This window comes from Colius striatus, chromosome W (genome assembly GCF_028858725.1).
Source record: "Colius striatus isolate bColStr4 chromosome W, bColStr4.1.hap1, whole genome shotgun sequence".
In the NCBI taxonomy this organism is placed as follows: domain Eukaryota; kingdom Metazoa; phylum Chordata; class Aves; order Coliiformes; family Coliidae; genus Colius; species Colius striatus.
Window position 1 is genome coordinate 21,222,353 of NC_084789.1, and position 21,513 is coordinate 21,243,865.

Here is a 21,513-nt window from a genome sequence, read left to right on the forward strand (position 1 = left end):
GCCAGACCCTGGGGGAAAAAGAATTTAAGTTAATTAAACAGAGGGAGTGGGGAGGGAAAACAACAAAGGATAAAGCAGAAAGGAACCATCAAGTCCAAGTGACATGGATCTGCTTTTCATTTGGAAGGAACTTTCGTGTTACTCATCATCAGCTTCATTCCTCCCAAATCCTTAGTGGGATGGGATGGGATTTCCTTGGGAGCCAGCAGGGACACTCTTGTTTCTCTGGACAAATGAAGTTATGCAAGGAAGAGGCTCCCTTTGGTAAGAAACAGCAGGAAATAGACCTTGTCTGCCCCTCTGAGGGGGTTTCCTTCCTTTCACATCCTGCTGGCGGTGGGTGGCCTGGGGGTGGGGGGGGAGTGTTTGCCTGGTGATGCTGATGTGGGGAAAGGATATCCTGGTTGAGCCATAACCCCCTCCAGGACCTTACAGGGATGGAGCTTCTATCCTTTCCCTCTCTCACTGTCCCAACCCTTTCCTCTTCACTCCCAGCACAGCCAAGAGAGCCAAAGGGACTTTCACCCTGAAAGGCAGCGCTGCCTTCACTCTCCTTCCTTCAAGCCCTGGGAAGCTGCTGAAGGACGAAGGAAAAAAATGATCTGGGCTTATCTGCTGGGGGAGGCAGGGCTCGGTGGGCAGGGTTTGTGTGAAAGCTGATGGTTTATAAGCAGGCAGCAGGAGAGGCAAAGCCTTTTCACCAAGCACCGACTGGCTCCCGACCTTCTCCCTGCACCCTTCCTGTCGCAATGCCCCTGGAGCTGGGGCGGCTGCTGCTGGGGCTGAGCATGGTGGTTGCTCTTCAGGCTGACCTTGAACCCCCCCCCCCAAACTAGCCCCACTGAGGAAGGGGCTGTTCTCTTTGCCAGCTCTTACAACAACACAGCTGAGCTCGTCCTCTTTGAGAGTGTGTCAGCCAGCTGGGATTATTACACCAACCTGACGGATGAAAACGCTGCTCTGCAGGTGAGTGGTGGGACAAAGGGGGGGGAGGGGAAGGGTTGGAGATGCTGCTGCAGAAGGCTGGGGTGTGCTGGGGATACTTGGAGGGGTCCCTGTCCTCCTCCCAAGCTCCTGTCTCTACAGCCCAGGCTGCCAAAGCAAGGCTGGGACTTGGAGTCAGGGTTTTGCCCCTAATTTGCCCTTGGAGAGGCTCAGCCCTGGTCTCAGAGCAGAGCCTGGGTTATTTTTAGAGGTGGTTCCCTCCTTCCAGCACCTTTCCACTTCCCTCCTCCTCAGAAGCAGGTTAAGTGTCAAGTGTCCCTGTCTACATCCCTGCCCTGTGCCACAGCACAACCTAAATTTGGGGTGACATTGAGAGCCCAAAGTGTGCCCAAGCAGTGGGGTGGCATCAGGACTGAGTCCATCCTGTGTCCCCAGCCCAAGGGGTTGACTCTGACTTTGGGGAAGCACTCCAGCCTGTGAGGAATTTGCCATCAGCTCAGTTATGCTGGGGGAGTGATGCTGTGTCCATCCCACAGGCATGTGTGTGTGTGTTTGGCTAGGGCTTTGCATATGTTCAGGCTGGATTCAGCAGGGGCAGGGAGTTGGAGCATCCCAGAGCTGCAGCAAAGCCCCTGCCTGGTGTGGGATGAGGGATCGTGGTCCCTTAGTGGTCTGCAGAAGCTTCCCCAGCTCTTGCTTGTGCCCAGGGAGCTGCTGGCTGCCCTGGCATGGGGGGCTGCACTGCATTCAGCTCAGAGATACACCTGCTCCCTCACATAGCACAAGGTTTGGTGCAGCCCATCCATGTGTTTAGGGACCCCCCCCAACATCATCCCTTATGCCCCAAGACCTGCCACACAGCCCAAACCCCTTTAGAGCCCATGGGGATGGGAGCACATTGTACCCTGCAGCAGGGAGGAAACACATCTTCAACACATTGCAAGATCACCACCAAGTCCTGCCCCTGCCAACTTGGCAGGACACCCAAGAGTGCCCAAATGCCCCTTCAGCTTTTGTTTGGGGAAGCTGATGTGATGTCTGGGCAGGAGCCCAGTGTCTGCTGCAGATGTTGTGGTGGAGCCAGGGACTTTGGGACAGAGCAGAGCATCCTGGCCATGCTGAGTCCAAGGTTAGGGCCAGGAGTGAAGTTTTTATGTCGAGACATTTTCAAGCCAGCTTTCATTCTTTCCTGGGTTAATAAATGCCAGGAGCTCTCTGCTATATCGAGGCTGCCAAGCCAGCCTGGGAGGAGAAGGGGACCCAAGCCCCTGGGATGGGGCAGCAGTGAGGTGGGTGTGTGGTGACAGGGGGAGACACTGAGTGCTAAAGGGTTAACAGCTGGCCAGCATGACCCAAAAGGCTGAATTTGGGGTAATCTGGGGAAGCCTTAAGCCAGGCAGACCCCAGATATGTCTGTAATCCAAGAGGGGCTGAACCATGGTGGAGGACCTGCCATGAAAGGTGGCCTTGGGACAAAGTGACACGGGGGGCAGGAGGCAAAAGGCAGCCCCTGGCTGTGCAGGGATGAACAGAGGGACACCAGAACCACAGACAGGAGAGGGAGATGTACCTCCAAGCTGGGGCTGGTGATGCTGTTTGAGGTTCAGGGGCTGTTCATGGCTACAAGATGTCTCCAGGTGCCCAGGGCAGAGCAGCTCCAGGGCGCTGAGCCACATCCCATGCTGCTGAATCCTCACTATGCAACCAGGAGCACGGAGGGACAGGGGCTTTGGTAGGGAGACCTGAGGGCTGTGAGCACTCAGGAGTCTCTGAAGTCCCCTCAAAGGGTCACCCCCTCACAGAGAGAGCTCAAAGCTGAGAGGGCAAAGGGCCAGGGCGAGGGGATGTGGGGCAGTGCCGCCGGCCTCGGCGCGCTCCAACGGAGCTGTCAGGAGAGTTTAGGGGATGATTTGCCTGACCAAACACAGGTTCCTGCTCAAGGAGAAGATGAAACACAGCTGGACTCTGCTTCTTTCAGCTCCCCAGAAGGCTCTGGGAAGGAGTGAGGATATGCCCTGTTTAGTGGGGTGATGCATGAGCATCTGCCTGCAACTCAGAGTATCCGTGGGGCTGGTGCATCACTGGCTCAGGGTTGGTTGGTACCCAGAGTGTTGCTGTTGGGGTGGCTGAAGGAGTTGGTGGGTGCCTGGTGATGGGTAGCCAAGGGCACTGAGCATTTTTAGCACTCCCATGTCCCCTGTGAACACGTGGGTACCTGCCTTGGGGTAGCCTCCAACCCTATCAGACTGTAACTCCCTTCCCTCCCCTCTGCCAGCTGAGGGAATGCAAAGATTAAAATCAAACAAACCAGGCTTGGTGGAGCCAGACTAAAAATGCTACAAATAACAGCTAATGAGCTCCATCAATCAAATTGAGACAGAACCCAGACAGCAAACAGGCACCCTGGCCCTTCTCACTTCATCCTGTGCATTGCCTGGGACTGGGACACTCTCAGAAGATCAGCAGTTGCCAAAAATCCAGCTGACACTCAGTGGGTTGGGATGTAACCTCCTGCTGCAGCTCCAGCTGCCTAAATAACCCCCACACACACATGGTGCAGGCATCTCTCAGCCATCCCACGGCCCTGGGAAGGGAGGTTGGGGCTGGCAGAAGGGGAGACGGCAGGGACAGACCTAAAACTAGGGACTGGGTGCAAACAGGGTGCCCCTCTGCAAGGTGAAGCTCAGAGATGGCAGTGACAGTGCAGACAGGCAAAGGAGTAAAGGTGGAGATCTTGTGAAGGTGTGGAGGAAGGAGAAAAGTGAGTGTTGTGGTGTCGCTGTTTCCCTTTGGGCTTCTGCAAAGGTTGGAATGGGAATCAAATGAAGCCAGAGCCAGCCTGGGAGCACCTGGACACCCTGGCAATGTGATTTGATCACCCCTGTGCCAGCATCTTCACCTCATCCAGGTCATAACACCCCAAAGGCACCTCCACAACATCCCTCAAGGGCCACCTTGGCAAGTGCTGGCTGGGAGAACCACAGGCAAGGGGAGGCTGCTGCAAGCTGCTGTCTCTGCCTATGAATGTCATGGGTTGGGGGACAGCCCTGCCTGTCACCATTTGTCCCATCCTCTCTGGTTCCCACAAACCCTTGTGGGCTCTGAATTCAACCCCTAAAGTGTCCCCAGGGTGGTGTCTCATCCCCAGGGCTGCTCCTGAGTTGCCATGTCCCCTCTCACCGTGCAGGTCAAAGCATCGCTGAAGGAGCAAACCTTCACAGAGGTATGGGGGAAAAAAAGCCAAAGACCTCTATGGCAGCACCTGGAACAACTTCAGTGACCCACAGCTGAAGAAAATCATCAGCTCCATCCAGAACCTGGGACCCTCCAGCCTGCCCTTGGAAAAGAGAGAGCAGGTAAGCTGCTGCTGAACCCCTTCAAGGGGTCTTTCCCAACGCTCTTACTGGCCCCTCCATTGCATTTTGGCCTCTGCACAGGGGAGAGAGTGATAGAGGGGACAGATTTCCAGGGCATGTGGAATGCCTGCTGGCCTTGCTATCCAGCCCTAACTTCATCTCAGAGCTAACCCAGTGGGAACCAGAGATTTCCTGCTTACACAGAGCAGCCTTGGGCTGGAGACAGATCAGCCTGTGTCCATGGCCCAGGGCCAGCTGGCTCGACCCCCTCCCTGGGCTCCTGGAGGCTGCAGCCCACTTGAAAAGGAGACCTGCTGCAGCCACCCAGCTCCCTACAAACTCAGCAATGGTGTGTTTTGGTGACATGCTTCTGCACCAGGACCTCCTGAGCCTTCCCCATCATGGTCTTGAGCTTTCAGGCTTGTTTACCTAAATGCAACACCATTTCTGTGCATGACAGTATTACTGTGGTAGTTTGAGCCTGGCTGGATGCCAGGTGCCCACCACACCGCTTTATCCCCCACCTCCTCAGCAAGCCAGGGAAGGGGAGAAAATAAGATGGGAATCTCGTGGGTTGAGATAAAAGCAGTTTAATAAATAAGCAGCAAAGCCGCGCGCGCGGGAAGCAAAGCAAAAGCAGATAAAGCTGTTACTCTCTACTTCCCATCAGCAGCGATGTCCGGCCACCTCCCGAGAAGCAGGGCTTCAGTACACGTAGCGGTTGCTTTTGGAAGGCCAGAAATGAATCTCGCCTCCCCTTCCTGCTCCTTTCCCCCAGTTTATATTACTGAGCTGACATCATATGGTATGGAATATCTCCTTGGTCAGCCTGGGTCAGCTGTCCTGGCCATAGTCCCTCCCAAGATCATGCCCACCCACAGCTATTGGTGAAGGTGGGGGAAGGAATGCTGGAGGGACAGCCCTGATGCTGTGTGAGCAGTAGTCATAATATTGATATCAACAGTAAGCACAGCACTGCAGGAGCTGCTGTGGAAAATCACTACCGTCCCAGACCCACTACAGTCTCCACCCCTTATTCCATACCATTTATGTCATGCTCAGACAAACCATCTTAACAATCCATATACATTCTTATATACTCTCATTAACCAGTACCCCCACTCTTCAACAGACAAACATCATTCTTGTATTCCCTCTTGCATCTTGCATCAAACAAACAAACAACATTCTTACATCTTTCATCCTCGGTAGATGTTCACTGGAGCAGGCCATAACTTCTGTCTCATCCATCAAGATGAATATCCAGGCCAGGGGAAACAGTATGTTCAGTGTTGGGCACCAGCACCGGCTTGGTTTGTCCACTTGTCCATTTTTTCTTGCGAAGTTCATCTACAACAGATAACTCACATAACAGGTTATTTTTCCCCCAAGGTTAAGTCTCCTTGAGGTACACATCGAGTTTCCCCATCCTTTCTCATCACCCACCAAGTACACCCAGGCCCTTGAGCAAAGACAATCCCACGAATGGGTTTGCCCTTTCCCATGGGAGGTGCAACCCATACTGCCTTCCCCAGCCATTTCCCTGGGTGCACTACAGGGACCTTATCTCCTCCCACAGTATGTAGGGGTTTTGTTTGGGCAGGACCAGGACGGTTAGTTGAACCTCTGCTATTGACCAGCCAAGTGGCTTCTGCTAAATTTTTATCCCACTGCTTCCATGCCCCATTGCCCAGTGCTCTCAACATGGTCTTTAGTAATCCGTTATATCTCTCAATCTTTCCAGAGGCTTGTGGGTGATAGGGGATGTGGTATATCCACTCAATGCCATGTTTCTTTGCCCAGGAGTTTATGAGATTATTTTGAAAATGAGTCCCATTATCTGATTCAATTCTTTCTGGAGTGCCGTGTCGCCACAAAACTTGCCTTTCAAGACCCAAGACAGTATTTCGGGCAGTGGCATGGTTTACAGAGTATGTTTCCAACCAACCCGTAGTTGCTTCCACCATGGTGAGTATGTAACACTTGCCTTGATGTGTTCGTGGTAGCGGTCCAACATAGTCAATTTGCCAGGCCTCACCATATTGAAAACCCAGCCATCGGCCTCTGTTCCAGGGAGACTTGATTCGTGTGGCTCGCTTGATTGCAGCACACGTTTCACATTCATGGGTGACCTGTGTGATGGCTTCCATGGTCAAGTCCACCCCTCGATCACGAGCCCATCTATATGTTGCATCTCTTCCCAGATGTCCTGATGTTTCATGGGCCCATCGAGCTATAAATAGCTCACCTTTACACTCCCAGTCTAGGTCTACCTGAGCTACTTCAATTTTGGCAGCTTTATCTACCTATTGGTTGTTCCACTGTTCTTCATTGGCACGGCTTTTTGGCACGTGAGCATCTACATGATGTACTTTGAGTCATGTTTTCCACCCGAGCAGCAATGTCTTGCCGTAATGCAGCAGCCCAGATGGGTTTACCCTTGCGCTGCCAGTTGGTCTTCTTCCATTGCTGTAGCCATCCCCATAGAGCATTAGCCACCATCCAGGAGTCAGTGTAAAGATAGAGTACTGGCCACTTCTCTCGTTCTGCAATCTTTAGAGCTAGTTGGATGGCTTTCACTTCAGCAAACTGACTGGACTCACCTTCTCCTTCAGTGGCCTCAACAACTCGTGTGGGACTCCACACAGCAGCTTTCCACTTACGATGGTGTCCTACCACGCGGCAGGATCCATCAGTAAACAAAGCATAATGCCTCTCATCTTCTGATAGTTCATTATATGGTGGTGCCTCTTGGGCACGAGCTACTTCCTCAGGCAATGCTCCAAAATCTTTGCCTTCTGGCCAGTCCATGATTTCTTCCAGGATTCCTGGGCGATTAGATTTCCCCAGCCGAGATCGTTGTGTAATCACCACCATCCACTTACTCCATGTAGCGCTGGTTACATGATGTATAGAAGGGGTTTTCCCTTTGAACATCCAGTGTAACACAGGCAGACGTGGTGCCAAGAGGAGATGAGCTTCTGTGTCAATGACTTCTGAAGCAGCTCGAAGTCCCTCATATGCTGCTAGTATTTCCTTTTCAGTTGGGGTGTAGTGGGCTTCCGATCCTCGATATCCTCGGCTCCAAAACCCTAATGGTCGACCTCGGGTTTCTCCAGATGTTTTCTGCCAGAGGCTCCAGGTGAGACCATGCTCTCCAGCGGCAGTGTAGAGGATATTCTGCACATCTGATCCTGTACAGATGGGCCCAAGGGCGACTGCACGAGCTATTTCCTGTTTAATTTGTTGAAAAGCTTGTTGTTGCTCAAGGCCCCACTCAAAACAGTTCTTTTTTCTGGTTACTCTAAAGAGAGGGCTCACAAGCTGACTATAACCTGGGATATGCATCCTCCAGAATCCCACAAGGCCCAGGAAAGCTTGTGTTTCTTTCTTATTAGTCAGTTGAGACATAATTGCTATTTTGTTCACAACATCCATAGGCACATGCTGACGCCCATCTTGCCATTTTATGCCCAAAAACTGTATCTCTTGTGCAGGTCCCTTTACTTTGTTTCTTTTTACAGCAAAACCAGCTTTTAGGAGAATCTGAATTATTCTTTTCCCTTTCTCAAACACTTCTTCTGCCTTGTTGCCCCATACAATTATGTCATCAATGTACTGTAAATGTTCAGGGGCATCACCTGTTTCCAGCACAGTTTGGATTAGACCATGACAAATAGTAGGACTATGTTTCCACCCCTGGGACAATCGATTCCAGGTATATTGGACACCTCTCCATGTGAAGGCAAATTGTGGCCTGCACTCTGCTGCCAACGGAATTGAGAAAAATGCATTGGGTATCTTGCCCTTACACTTGAGAGGAGCCGTTTCCAGAGACTACAAATTGAGGCCTTCTTTCCAATGCCTCTATCAATTCCCCGGTCCCTAGCAAGAGATCCCAGCTGTTGGGCTTCTCTACCTTCCAATTGCTGACTGTCAGCCCCGTTATCCCAACATCGGAGCAGCCAGGCACCAATCCGCTCACCTGGCTGTCGACGGGAATCTTTTCGCATATCTCGAAGTTCTGTCGAGGTGAGGGACCGAGTAGTTTCCATTTCCTTTTCGATTTCTTTCACTCCTTCTCCTGATCTCCTTACCGAAGGACCAGCTTCTTCTTCTAACCTTTCCTCTTCCTCCTCTTCTGCCCTTACTAATCGATGATATGGACTTGACCTCCTTATCCACTGCTTCTTTTTCACTACTGGGGCAACCACTGTGGTTGTTGTTTGGTTCCCTGACTCAACCATGGTGGTCTCAGATACAGTTTGAGTTTCCACTTCAATCATAGTTCTCTGAGAGGACTGGAATGCAGCTCGGTGGGCAGAGGCTAGGCCCCAGTATAGTGCCTGAACCTGATGGGCCTCATTAGGATAGGTAAGACACCCTTCTATCAGGTGGCGTGCCAGTAAAGCAGGGTTTTTTATCTGTTCAGGTGTAAAATCCCAGGTTACAGGAGGTGATAACTGTCCTAGGAATTTGCCCAAATTCATCCACACACCCTGCCACCCAGGGACTGGCCGCTTCAGGGGGCATTTTAACATGTTTCCATCCCAAATTTGTCCTCTCTGATACCCAGATGAGTCCAGATTCCACAAAATATGTAATATACCAGCCATCTTAATTAGTAAAATTAAAACTCTCATATAAGGGTGACTAAGGACCTGGGAAGTCTGTGTAACAAAATTGTCTACATCAGTCCAAGCTGAGGGGAAAGAGGTGCTTTGCCCCATGACCTCCACAAGATAGCTCCCACAGCACAGTAAATCCATCAGTAACAGAATGACACTTGCTATTATTATTTGGGCCATCATGTTCCCAGGCCCTTTCATCCTTTTCACAAAATCATACAGCCAACTTAGCAAAGCTATCAAGGTTAGAGCACAGCACAGAGTCAATGTTAGTAGCATCGTGTTCCCAAACATTGCAAAGTGTAAGATAAGCTGCATAACAGCAAGGCTCCGTGACCAGCACGGGAACTTTGCACTCATTGGCTTACTGTAATTGCAATGCAGTTAATGTAAAACTACTATTATCTCACCCCAAGATTTTGGCACCTTTTGGGTGCCAAAAGGGCTGTGGTAGTTGGAGCCTGACTGGATGCCAGGTGCCCACCACACCGCTCTATCCCCCACCTCCTCAGCAAGCCAGGGAAGGGGAGAAAATAAGATGGGAGTCTCGTGGCTTGAGATAAAAGCAGTTTAATAAAGAAGCAGCAAAGCCGCCCGCGCGGGAAGCAAAGCAAAAGCAGATAAAGCTGTTCCTCTCTACTTCCCATCAGCAGCGATGTCCGGCCAGCTCCCGAGAAGCAGGGCTTCAGTACGCGTAGCGGTTGCTTTGGAAGGCCAGAAATGAATCTCGCCTCCCCTTCCTGCTCCTTTCCCCCAGTTTATATTACTGAGCTGACATCATATGGTATGGAATATCTCCTTGGTCAGCCTGGGTCAGCTGTCCTGGCCACAGTCCCTCCCAAGATCATGCCCACCCACAGCTATTGGTGAAGGTGGGGGAAGGAATGCTGGAGGGACAGCCCTGATGCTGTGCAAGCGGTAGTCATAATATTGATATCAACAGTAAGCACAGCACTGCAGGAGCTGCTGTGGAAAATCACTACCATCCCAGACCCACTACACTAGCCATGGAGATGTCTGGGGAACAATGAATGGATGGGTGGGTGGGATGGATGGATGGGAATACATGGAAGCATACTCTAATTGTGCAGATTTCTTCATCAGTGCCTTCCCTTCCCATTCCCTGACTTGATTCTTCTGCCCCATTGTTTCCATGCTCATGCTCTTGTTCTCTGTTGTGTACAGAACCAAATACCAGGGTATCTGTGCTCCAGTTTCAAGGAATGACAGCAATTTTGACCCCGAAGCAAAGTACCACATCCCTGGGAACACCCCTTACATCAGGTAGAGGAAGTGATGGCAAGGGGATGAAGGCTTGGGGAGTTGGGGGGAGCAGGGGCTCAGCTCTGTGGGCAGAGCCTGGGATGCTTTGCTCCTGCTCAAGACACAGAGACCATCCAATACTTGGAACCACAAATGGTGGGGAGCTGATGTGTGGCCAAGTGCCTTCCCCCATGTCCTGGGACTTCTCCCCTTCTCTTTGTCCCCAGTGCTGATCTTCATGGGCTTGCTTGGCAGGTACTTTGTGAGCTTCATCCTCCAGTTCCAGTTTCACAAAGCACTGTGCCAGGCAGCCAACCACAATGGTTCCCTGCACACCTGTGACATCTACATGTCCAAGGAGGCTGGAGACAAACTCAGGTGAGGACAAGAGGAGGGTTGGGACCATCACCGTGGGCAGATGTGTGTGTGGAAGCTGATAGGGAAGGGAAGGGAAGGGAAGGGAAGGGAAGGGAAGGGAAGGGAAGGGAAGGGAAGGGAAAAGAAAAAGGGGGAAAGAAAGAGAAAGGGAAAAGAAAAGGAAAAGGGGAAAAGAAAAAGGAAAAAAAGGAAAAAGGAAAAGTGGAAAAGGAAAAGAAAAAGGGGAAAAGAGAAATGGAAAATAAAAGGGGAAAAGAAAGAAAATGGAAAAAGAAAAAGGGGGAAAGGAAAAGAAAAAGGGAAAAGAAAAAAGAAAGAAAGGAAGGAAGAAAGAGAAAGAAAGAAAAAGAAAGAAAAAAAGAGGCTATGGAGATGGAGAAATAGTGACCTGATCTAGGTGGGAGCTGCTTCTGCAGGGGGGTTGGACTGGATGAGCTCTAAAGGTCCCTTCCAACCCCCACCATTCTGTGATTCTGTGAATAATTTCATGGATGAAAATAGATGGAAACACTGAGGTGGGGTGAGTGATCCTCACCAGAGTACTGCTGTTGTCCTCAGACAAGAGGATTAATAAATGTGTGAGTATGTGATGAGGAGTCCTCAGTTCCCATTTTCAGGAGAGATGGGGGCCTCAGAGGCAGTTCCCAGGTTCATGCCTTACTCAGAAACAGCATCTCCAACCCTTGAGATGCTGAGATACCATCACAGGGATCCCCTGGCCTCATGTTGGCTCTTGCTGTCCTGCTCTTCTGCAGGGAAGTGTTGAAAGCTGACTCTTCAAAGTCATGGCAGGAAATCCTGTTCAACCTCACTGGCACAGATAAGATGGATGCTGGAACCCTCCTGGAGTACTTCAGCCCTGTCTCCAAGTGGCTTGAGGAGCAGAACAACAAGACCAATGAGATGCTGGGCTGACCTGAGTTTGACTGACGTCCTCCCATTCCCAAGGGCTACCCTGAAGGCATTGGTAAGGCTCCAGTGCCATTCTGGGTCCGAGGAGGGGCAGGGAGAGGTCTCCCAAGGGACATCACTAACCCTCAAGCAGGACAGGCATGGAACTTGTCCTGTCATCCCATCCCTTGACCAATCCTCACCCCAGCACTGTCTCTCTGCTCTCATTTCTTAGCTGATCCTACTCAGGTTGGTCCGTTCAATGGACCTGGGAGGACATCGTGGTATGGGAATGACCCTGAGGCTATGCAGGGACAGGCAACAGCCAAGGCAGGCAGCTGGGACTCAGGAAACATTTCAGATGAGCCCTGAAAACCCCCTGCCAAGGGGTAATGGAGGTGTCTTGTTCCATGAAAACCTTGGTCATGAGGTACCCAAAAAGGCAGCCCATGGGGAAGTTGTCAGTCATGACATGTCACGGTGGTGTTTCTAGTTGAAGTAACTCCTCTTCTATCCTCTCCTGCCCCTTGCAGCTGGAGAAGAACTTGGCCATGTCCAAGCACACTCTTGAGTATGGCACAAAGGCCAGGCAGTTTGACACCTCTGACTTCCAGGACCAAAGTGTCACGTGCATCCTCAAGAAGCTGAGTGTCATTGAGAGGGCAGCCCTGCCTGAGAGTGAGCTGCAAGAGGGGAACTTCTGTAGTGGTTTAGACCCATCAGGGAACAAAAGACCACGATTAGCCTCAAGTATGGAAGAGGCTGAGAATTGCCAAAGGGCAGGGAGAGCTTAATTGCCGCTTAAGGTTCAGGACAAAACAGACCAGGCTACTCGGCTTGGGGAAGAAAACAGAAAATAATTTAATGCAACACCAACTCAAACATAACCTTAAAACCCAAAATATAACCAAAATAAAACGACACAGAGTGGTACAACAATGAAGAGTCCGACCAGCCCTTTAAGACCACCTTCTCCCCACTCCTCCCCTCTTCCCGGGCTCAGAGCCCTGATCCTGGTGTTTTTACCTCCTTCCCCCCTGAACAGCTCAGGGGCACAGGGAGTGGGGGTTTCAGACAGTCTATTCCCGATAGCTTCTGCCGTTTGTCCCTCCTCGGGACAGGTGGGCTCCTCACCAGTCCTCCCTGCAAGTCCGTGGGGTAACTCACACGCATGGCAGCCCTGCACGGGCTGCTCCGACGCGCACCCATTCCAAAGGCTGCAGCTCCTCTCTGCCTCTCGTGTGGGGCTGCTCTGTGACGTGCAGGCTCTCCAACACGGCCTGCGCCATGGCCGTCTCCCCACACAGTCCCTCGCCCGTTCGGGCTCACTCACACGGAGCTGCTGGTAACTCTCGGTCCTGCCATGGCCCTGCATGGGTTGCAGGGGCACAGCTGCATTCTCGCCACGGCTTGCAGAGGGGTCTCTGGTCTATTGCTTCTCCTTCCTTCCTCTTTCTCTGACTGTAGGGTCCGCGTGGTCGCCTTCATCTTGTATCACTCTTACACCTCCTGCCAGCACTTCAAATTCCCGTCCCCTAAATAGTGATGGCAGAGGCGCCAGATTGGCCCAGCCGGGCCGGAGGTGGGTGTGAACCCAGGAGCTGGGGGAGAGTCCAAAAACTCTTTACCGGGTCTTCACTGCAACCTGCTCCCCCTGTTACCAAGCAAAAGCTGCTCCTTGCTAAACCAGGACAGCTGCCAGGGGACAGGGCAGCATGGGGAGTCCCTTGGCATTACCCTGGGGTGGGTTATTGGCTTCTCTCAACTTTTAGGAAGTGCCACCCCCCAGCCCTTGAACAAAGGGATAGTTTGGTACCTTCTGCACAAAGCCAAGATCCTTGTCTCCAGTGTTTCTCAAAGGTTGCCTGTCCCAGGCTGCTTGGGTGACAAGTGGCATGTTGGTCCCTCTTGTATTGACTCCACTTTGCCTCCATTTGGGATCGCCCTTGGCCTTGGAAAGGATCAGAGGAAGACTGGTGCTGTGATGTTCTCCAAGAGCAAGAGCAAGGACAACCAGCTCACATCATCTAATTCTCTTTGCAGTATAACACCCTCCTCTCAGATATGGAGACCACATACAGTGTAGCCAAGGTCTGCAGAGAGAATGGAACCTGTCACCCACTGGATCCTGGTAAGATCTGGCAGGGTGTCCAGTGAGTCATCTCCAACAGGCCCAGAAAGGAGAGGCTTTGTTTTTTAACAGAGGCATGGAGGAAGGTCATGAAGGGGCCCTTCCTCCCTTCTCTGTGATGACCTCCAAGTAACACATTGGGTCTAACACCCTAACAGCATCCCTTTGACTTCATTGCTCTCTCTTCAGACCTCACAGACATCATGGCCACCTCAAGGGACTATGATGAGCTCCTCTTTGCCTGGAAGGGTTGGCGAGATGCTTCTGGGAAGAACATCAAGAACAACTACAAGAGATATGTGGAACTGAGCAACAAGGCAGCTGTGCTCAATGGTCAGTGCCCTGCTCCCTTAGAGACGCAGCATAGCCTTAACCACCCGTGAGCAGAGGATTGGGCTGATTGTCCACCTGAAGGTCCAAATCTTGAGGGTGTGGCGATCCCATGAGATTCACTCATAGACATGGAGGGTCCTGAGGTGGCTGTTTTGCTGCTCAGCCAGAAGAGCTGTGTCTGACACCTTCTGCTCTTGCCCTACCACAGGCTATGCAGACAATGGGGCCTACTGGAGATCCCTGTATGAGACATCCACCTTTGAGGAAGATCTGGAGAAGCTGTACCAGCAGCTGCAGCCCCTGTACCTCAACCTTCACGCCTACATACGCCAGGCCCTCTACAAAAAGTATGGTGCAGAGCACATCAACCTGAAGGGTCCCTGCCCATCTGCTTGGTAAGAGCTCAGCTCCAGCAGCATCTCCCACCAGGCACAGCTTGCTCTGAGTCATGCCAAGAGTTGAGGCTGGGCCCTGTTCAGCTCTGGCTGAAGGGACAAAGGCTCATGAGGTGGGTTTGCAAAAGCCAAGCTGCCTCAGGGAAGGGCAACACACTCAGTTTTGGTCTCTCTTGCATGGACAAGGACCAGGCAGGGACATCCACCCATGTAGGGGTCAGGAATAACTGGTTTCCTTTGCTCTTCTCTCTTTGTCTCCCTCCTGCCATGTATTTCCCTCCTGTGCTTCCCAGGCAACATGTGGGCCGAGTCATGATCCAACATTTTCGACCTGGTGATGCCTTTCCCAGAGGCCACCAAGGTGGATGCTACCCCAGCCATGAAAAACCAGGTCAGTGCTTTTCCAGGCTGCTCTGGGTTAAACCCCTTGGGACCCAGAACCAAATGCTCTGGTGCTGCCAGAAGCCTCCAGGCTTCATCCATATTCTCTCCCCACTTGGACATGCCAAGTTCTAACTGCCCCTGAAAGATCTCCCCTGCCCAGAGGAACAAGGCTGTACATCTTTGTAGAACAGACACAGATGAGCGGTGGTTGATCCCTTTGGACGAGTCATCAGGAGGTGCCAAATTTCCTCCCCCTCTGTTACAAATCACAGGTTTGAAAGCTGCAATGGAGTTGAGAAAGACACTGTAGTTCCTTTAGGTACCATCAGGTTTAAGAGAGGTTGCCACAGAGCCCTGAAGATCTTGGTGGTGTCTGATTCTAGCTCATGAGAGCTTTCTGAGGAGGAAAGGCTGAGGGACCTGGGGCTGTTCAGCCTGGAGAAGGGAAGGCTGAGAGGGGACCTCGTCAACATAAGTACCTAAAGGGTGGGTGTCAGGAGGATGGGGTGACACTTCTTTCTGTGATGGCCAGTGACAGGACAAGGGGTGATGGACAGAAGCTGGAACACAAACAGTTCCACTGGAACATGAGGAGAAACTCCTTTGGTGCTGAGCTGAGGGAGCCCTGGCCCAGGCTGCTCAGGGAGGGTGTGGAGGCTCCTTCTCAGGAGGTTCCCCAACCCACCTGCTTCCTGTGCCCCCTGATTGAGGGGAACCTGCTTTAGCAGGGGGTTGGGTTGGAGGAGCACTAGAAATCCCTTCCAACCCCCACCATCCTGTGATCCTATGATTCTCTGCCTGCTCTCTCCTCAGGGTTGGACACCCAGGATGATGTTTGAAGAGTCAGACCGTTTCTTCACCTCCCTGGGCCTTATCCCCATGCCTCAGGAGTTCTGGGACAAGTCCATGATGGAGAAGCCTACAGATGGGAGGGAGATGATGTGTCATGCCTCTGCCTGGGACTTCTACAACCGCAAGGATTTCAGGTGCCCGTGGGAAGCAAGTGGTGGCCACATCAGATAGTGTCTGATGCCACCACAGTGTCTCTTGCCCTATGGCTATGGCATTGCCACTGGTACTCAAGATGGCAGGAATCCCTGTGGTGGGATGGAAGCAATTAGCGCCTGCCCTGGAGAATGGAAAAGCTGACAAACAAGGACAGGGAATAGGCAAGGTCAGAGATACCAACACCATGGAGTAGGACCAGCTTGGCTTGGCATCAGGATGGGAACACATGGAAAGAGAGGCCAAAGGGAAAACAATAGCTCAAAGGGTTGTGATATCTTCTGAAGACTTTTCACCCCAGCACTGCCCTTCTTCCCTGGTCCAGGATCAAGCAGTGCACCATGGTGAACATGGATGACCTGATCACAGTGCACCATGAGATGGGTCACGTGCAATACTTCCTGCAGTACATGGACCAGCCTGTCTCCTTCCATGATGGGGCCAACCCTGGCTTCCATGAGGCTGTTGGGGATGTCATGGCTTTGTCTGTCTCCACCCCCAAACATCCGCACAGCATCAATCTGCTGGATCAGGTCACAGACAACAAAGGTGAGCTGGTAGGGGAGCATCATACAGTAAAGGGAGGGGGCTGATGAGGGCAGCTGCAGCTGGACAGTGGGGAAGTGACATGCACAATGGCATGGAGGGGACAGGACTTGGTGAGGACACCCTGCTCCTGGGGCAGAATGGTGGGTAGAGCACTGCCTCACATCTTCCTACCCTGAGCAGAAAGTGACATTAACTACCTGATGAGCATTGCCCTGGACAAAATTGCCTTCCTCCCCTTCGGGTACCTGATGGCGCTGGAAGGTGTTTGATGGGAGGATCAAGGAGGATGAGTACAACCAGCAGTGGTGGAACCTCAGGTGTGCTTCAATTGAGATCCCTCTTTGGTGCCAGAGCCTTCAGACACCAAACACCCAGAGGCATCATCCCTCTGGGTGTTTCCTCCCTGCCAGTCGAGTTGGCTGCAATGGGACACGATGGGAACCATCCTTACACCCCACTTTCTCCTTCTCACACTGGGCTAACTCTCCCTCTCTGACCCAGGATGAAGTACCAGGGCTTGTGCCCACCGGTATCAAGGTCTGAAGATGATTTTGACCCTGGGGCAAAATTTCACATCCCTGCCAATGTGCCCTACATCAGGTGAGCAAGGAGGGCTTGGGCAGGAGGGACGCGGGTGCAGTTCAGATACCAGTGGTGGTACCTTGTTTCATGGCTGGTGGGATACTCGGTGGTACCATCCTGAGGGTGGCTGAGCAGCTCTGGGGAGCCTGACAGAGAAGAAGGCTGGGTTTGGGGATGTTTCTGTGTATCTGAGGAAGATGGGCTCATCCACCCATGCAATTGTGGCTGAGATGAGGAGAAATGGCAGCAGCAGCTTGGACTGGGTTGGTGCAGGTATAGAACCAAAGCTAGTGATGCTCCTCCACACTGGAGGGTGCAAGCAGGAATGAGAAGGGTGCAACAACCTCACTTGCCACAACTTCACCTCTCCAGTAGAGTCCATTCCCATGTCCTCATCCTTTTCTACCATCCCTCAGGTACTTTGTCAGCTTTGTGATCCAGTTCCAGTTCCACCAGGCTCTTTGTGCAGCAGCTGGGCACACGGGGCCCCTACACAAATGTGACATCTACCAGTCCAAGGAAGCTGGCAAGATTTTGGGGTGTGTGGGCAGGGCAGAGCCAAGCCATTTATGTCCCCAAACACCTTAAAGCCAGCTCAGCAAGACAGGAGGCAATGCAGCCCCTGGGCATCCATCCCCTTCCCTGTCCCAGCATGGGGATGCTCTGAGGTATGCCAGGCAGTGGGGAGGGATCCTGGGCTTGGTGCTGGGGCTGCGATTGCGAAAGCAGCCACTAGATGGTAGCTGGGACCCTGGCAGGTGAAATGCTCCCTCCCTCCTCCTCCTCCTCAGCCTCGGGTTCCTTAGGGAAAACATCCCCCTTGCTTCAAGGAAAGCACCTGTAAAATTAACCCTTTCACCCGGGAAGTTTCACTGGAGGGTTTTGATCCATGTAAACCTCTCCTCTCCCCCCCACCTAAGCACAACCTCCTTCCCTGTTCTCTGAGCTAATAGCCCTGAGGTGCTGGAGTCACAGACTCTAGCCCAGGGTTGCTGATCCCAACCAGGTCCTGTGGAAAAGGGAAGGGCCTGTGATGACCAAGAGGGTGATGGGGAATACACATGAGCTGATTTCTCCTGTCACAGGGATGCTCTGAAGCTGTGTTTCAGTAAGCCATGGCCAGAAGCTATGGAGCTCATCACAGGGCAGCCCAACATGTCAGCTGATGCCCTGATGAGCTACTTTGAACCACTCACAACGTGGCTGGTGAATGAGAATGAGAAGAATGGGGCTGGCCTGAGTACAGTTGGACTCCTTACACAGGTATGTAGGGCCAGGATGGGGCATGTGGAAGAGATGTCTTGGTGTCCTTTGGCCACCCCAAAAACCACAGGGTGTTTGGATGCTTCTCCTTGATCTACAATGGAGCTGAGTCTAAAGGAGACAGGGCATCCAAGGGACCAGAAAGGGAGAGTTAGTGACCAAACACCCCCCAGCCTACAGCCAGCAGCACCAACTATATCCTTAATTTCATTTTCCAGCCACTACAGCTCAAGCCAACCCCAGCAAATCCAATTTCTTGGGCATGTCCCTGAGCAACAGCCAAGCCACAGCAGGAGGTTGGGTCCTGCTCGCCTTGACACTGGTCTTCCTGCTCACCACCATCATCTTTGGCGTCAAGTTCCTCACATCCAGGAGAAAGGCCTTCAAATCCAACTCAGAAATGGAACTGAAATAAGGCAACCATCAGCAGGGGAGCAGCACAGATGGGGTGCAAGCATGGGCATTTGGCCAAGCTTGGCAGCTATGCCATGGCCATGCTTGTCAACGAAGCCATGAGTTTTCCACAACCTAGGACTCTTCTCTCCAATCAGGTCAGACATTTTTTTTTCTTCCACTATGCAAGAGGCAAAGCAAGAAAAGAGCTATTTATTTGTCAAGGTCTGCATCAGGGGAAAGAGAAAGTCAGGCACCGGCAGGCATGGAGCCGTCACGAGCTGCCCCGGTCCAGCCCAGGCACCCACCAGCCATCTCTGACCCTTGGATAAAGCCACAGAGACTTGGAGTGACAAAGGGGCAATTTGGAGAGGGGATGGAGCACGTTCCCACCCTTGGTTTGCCTCCTGCCAGGTTGGTTGCTTGCATGGATGAGAAATAAAGCCATGTCTTGTCACCCTCAATGCAGCAGCTCGGCTCCTTCTTGCCAGGTGAGCTGGGATGGATCAAAATGGGACTGGACTTTTGAGTAGGAGAGTTGTCACCCCCAAGCCAGAGCAAATACAAATCCTTGGGGCTCAAATTGGCACCCTGCAGCACCCAACCTCCCCCATCTCCATCAGGAAAGCTCAGCATCCTCTTGCAGCATTTCCATCCTCCCCTAAACGGTGGCTCCCGATGCAGCTGGTAGCTCATGGCTTCACCCCTAAGGAAGGGGCTGAATCGGGGACAGAAATCCCTAAAGTCTGAACCTGACCTTCTCAAAGGGTTGAAGGGTCTCCAAGCCCAAGCTGGGACAGGGTTGGACCTCACAAATGCTGTGGCTCATGTGTTTATGTAAGAGCCAGAGAGGCTCTGAGGTCAGCGATCACCTCCCACCCTCCAGCCTTGTTCAAGGCTTCCCCCCCCCCCCAACCCCCACTCTCCCCAATCTTTCTTCTGCTTCTGTAAATACAACTTTGCATTTGTTCTGCAGTGATTAGGTGCAAAACTAATCTCAGGCTGGAGATTATTGCAGCCTTAAAGACCCTGCTGCAAGGGGGAAATGAGGAGATCTGGGATGATCCACCCAGCTCCCCTTCATCTGCTGCTCGCTCAGAGGAGAAACTGAAGCCTGGGAGAGGGTCATTGCACCCAGAAGAAGAGCAGAAGGCAGGTGTCTGCTCACCCACGCTCTGGGTTTTGTTTGCTTTCCATTCCCTTCCCAGCGCAACACACCCACGCAGAGGTGAAACCCCTGAGCGTGGCGAGCAGCCGCCCCAGGCGCCTGTTCTCAGCCATTGTCCTTCCCAGAGCCACATCCTGACACATCTGCTTTATATCCCAACACACTGTGCACCCTCCTCACCCCTCCCCTTCCCAGCAGCACAATGCTCATGGAGCAGAGCCTTGGCACAGCCAGAGCTTGAGGCTTGAAGCCAAGTGTATTTTCAGCCTGGGAAAGCAGCCTGGTGCAGGTGTGCTCCATCCAGTTTCAGCTCCTCACTGCTAATTTGGAGCCTCCTTGGCTCCTTTCAGCCCCATTAGTGGAGGAAAAAGAGGTCTCCAAGATCATCAAGATCCTGAAAGCTTCATGAAAATTGATTTCTGGAGAGGGGAGAAAAAGAAACCAACAGCCCACAGAAGAGGAGCAACACAACATTCTCACTCAAGGACTGTAACACAAGCTCAGCACTAGTTAGACATCAGAGAAGCCACCTAGGAGTTGACTCTGTCCTGGAATGGACACTGGCCATCACTCCAAGTGATGGCTGCACTGAGCTGTGGCCTCCTGCTCAGAGATAAGAGACAACCCAAGCTCACAGCCCATCCAGAAGACAGGGGTGGACACCAGGTTACCTTCAACACAGGTCCAAGGTCCAGGAGGCAGATGGGATGGGGTTGGATACCAGGTTACCTCCCAACACAAGTCCAAAGTCCACTCAGGAGGGTGGGATGAGAGTTGGATACCAGGCAACGCAAGTCCAAAGTCTACTCAGCAGGTGAGATGGGGGATTGGACACCAGGTTACCTCCAACACAAGCCCAAAGTCCACCCAGGAGGTGGGGTTGGACACAAGGTTATGCCCAGTCCAGCCCAGGGGAGGTTCAAGGTCCCACCTTAAGCTTAAATGGAGCTGCTGGGCTGTGGGTGGGTGCCTGGGTGAAGCTTTCCAGGGCACTGAAGGTCTGGCTGGTGCCCTGAGGGCTCTGCCAAGCTGGTAGCAGCAGTTTTACAGGATCCCTTTAAACCCAGGATGATTTCTCTTCCCTGTTGTGATAACAGCTGGAGAGATTTTTGCTGGCTTCTGTCTCTTGCATCGTGCTTCCTGCTGAAATTAGGAGGCTTAGCACAACTACTCCCTAAGGAGAGAGAGGGGGGAAAAAAGAAAGAAAGAGGGGGGGAAAAAAGGAGGAGATTCCCCCTCAATTCACATGGCTCTTTGCTGGGGAGCTCAGGAAGCAGCAGGTACCTCAGGCTCCTGCATGAGACTCCCAGAGAGGAGCTTGCCTTGAAAACCCCATCAATTCAAAGCAAGAAACACCTCAGGTTCTCTTTGCTGGCTCAGGGCATTGCAGAAACTCCTTTTTCCTTCTCTTTTAGGCTCATTATGCCTGGGGAGGGGGGTTCCCACAGTCCCTGGCCCCTCAGGGCTGGGCTAAGCCAGGTCTATTCTTAGCTGACTCTTAGCAGGAGCAGACAGGGTGCACGGGGCCCACATTCCCCTTCCCTGGGGACAAGAGGTGCCTGGAAATCCGCAGCCACAGCTTGGCAGCAGCCAGGGCCCATCAGCAGGGGCCACCCTGGGTAAGGGGGGGGGGGGATGGGGGGGAGGCAGAGGGTCCCAGGGGACAGCAGAAGTGTGGCAGGGATGTGGTGAGCTGTGGGTTCCTCATTCTTGCCAGTTCCCTGCCTGTGGCTTCAGCTCCTGGGAGTTCTGGCTGGCACCAGCCTTCCCTCCCTTCTGCCTCAGCAGGGTAAAGGTGGATTTAGGGCTAAGGGGCAAGTGGAGGACCCTCAAAGTCATCCATCCTCTT

The 21,513-nt window shown here is 52.5% G+C and overlaps 1 pseudogene; it reads left to right on the forward strand.

Annotated features, from left to right (window-relative positions):
• Positions 1–734: 734 nt before the first annotated feature.
• Positions 735–18,518, forward strand: LOC133628642 (angiotensin-converting enzyme-like; annotated as a pseudogene).
• Positions 18,519–21,513: the final 2,995 nt, after the last annotated feature.